The 1,719-nt window shown below is 35.7% G+C and overlaps 1 long non-coding RNA gene across 1 annotated transcript; it reads right to left on the bottom strand.

Annotated features, from left to right (window-relative positions):
• Nucleotides 1-795: 795 nt before the first annotated feature.
• LOC102312218 lies at nucleotides 796-1,707 on the bottom strand. Its single transcript, XR_001336042.2, has 4 exons — nucleotides 1,663-1,707; nucleotides 1,516-1,541; nucleotides 1,329-1,413; nucleotides 796-946 (listed from the first exon to the last, which is right to left on the bottom strand). It is a non-coding gene; the product is annotated as an uncharacterized LOC102312218 (long non-coding RNA).
• Between the last annotated feature and the right edge of the window lie 12 nt (nucleotides 1,708-1,719).

Raw genomic sequence — 1,719 nt, forward strand, 5'->3', positions numbered from 1 at the left:
ACAACGACCCTAAACATAAAGCCAGGGCAACAATGGAATGGTTCAAAACAAAACATATCCATGTGTTCAAATGGCCCAGTCAAAGTCCAGATCCAATTGAGAATCTGTGGCAAGATCTGAAAACTGCTGTTCACAAATGCTGTCCATCTAATCTGACTGAGCTGGAGCTGTTTTGCAAAGAAGAATGGGCAATTTGTAGAAAATTTTTGGAATCATGTATGATTTTCGTTCCACTTCTCACGTGTGCACCACTTTGTATTGGTCTTTCACGTGGAATTCCAATAAAATTAATTCATGTTTGTGGCTTTAATGTGACAAAATGTGGAAAAAGTGGTTGCAGAAGGTGAGATGGCTTCAAACAAATGATGAATGCACAGAGATGTGGTGCAGAATATCCCATGAAAAACAGGTCCTTTTATATTATATAAAAGGCCCTGTTTTTTTCCGCTAGAGTGGAATCTAGCGGCACCACTTTTCCGAGAATTCTTTTGCGGTGGAGGAACACCAAAGTAATTGTTTAGAGGAGCTTGCTTCTTCGACATCTTTAAGAGTTCTAAACAAATGTCTGTCCTCCTCCAGAAAATCTTATGCACGCAAACGTGCGTTGCACCTTCTTATCTGGTGCGCGTCTTTGATATTGACAGTGTATGCGCACCTGCGGACTTATGTGCACCTCTGTATATATCACAAATTAAACTAAAGGAACAAAAAGTCTAATTGAAAAATCAGCATAGTCATTTTTAGAATATTTATGCTAATTGCAGCTAAGTAGGAAATTTTATTTTTAAAAACAACAACAACAACAACAAAGAGCAGAAAAAAACATACCCATTTAACTGTTTGACAGAAATGTAATAGTCCTCAGAGTCCCTTGGTTTGAAGTCAATGCATGATTTCAATCTGAACTGGTCAAAGGCTCTCAGAATGATTCCTTTAGAATCAATGTCTACCGTTGTTGTGTTATAGAGATTAAAAGAAAAGAAGAAGATATTTTAGACAACCAATAAAGGTCCTTTGCCTTGCCCATTCATTTTGCTCTAAGGCGCTAAAGCATACAGTTATAAACATTTTTTCCAGTTTTAGCAAAGGCGCGGGTGGTTACTTTGCACAACTGGATGGTACAAAACTATTCCATTAAATTAGCTCTGTGCACTTGCACATGCTGCTGTTTTCTTTTTTTCATTATGTGGCTTCTATGTGTCAAAAGCGTCCAGCTGACATGGGGAAAAAATGCATTTTCTGGTATGACATCACAAAGATGTATTCCCATAGAAATAAAGAAATAAAGATTTATTTCAGGTGTATTTGTAAGAAAAACACATATTTACCAAGGTCATTATTTAAGAGGTAGGGGACTGGAGATGTCCACAGGATGTTTTCTTTAATGATGGTACTCCTCTGCTTGCCTATAGGCTAAAGTATAAGAAACATGTATATTGTGACATAATGCAAAGTTACTATGCACACAGATGTTTTTAGAATAAATACATTTTTATCTTCATAACAAAGACTCACCTCCAAAATATCATCATGTAAAAATTCTAAAATACAATTTAAAAAATTAGAAACAAGTCACTAATATTCAAGTACAGTTGCATGAAGCTAAAAGAACAAAAATCTCCTTATAAAAAGGTTTAGTTATAAGTAGATGTTGAACTTTACCCTTGTTTATTTCAGGAATGTCCTTCACTTCACCAACATCTACAAAAACAGATGAGG

Source organism: Haplochromis burtoni, unplaced genomic scaffold, assembly GCF_018398535.1.
Source record: "Haplochromis burtoni strain Fernald_Lab_line unplaced genomic scaffold, NCSU_Asbu1 Contig_3077, whole genome shotgun sequence".
In the NCBI taxonomy this organism is placed as follows: domain Eukaryota; kingdom Metazoa; phylum Chordata; class Actinopteri; order Cichliformes; family Cichlidae; genus Haplochromis; species Haplochromis burtoni.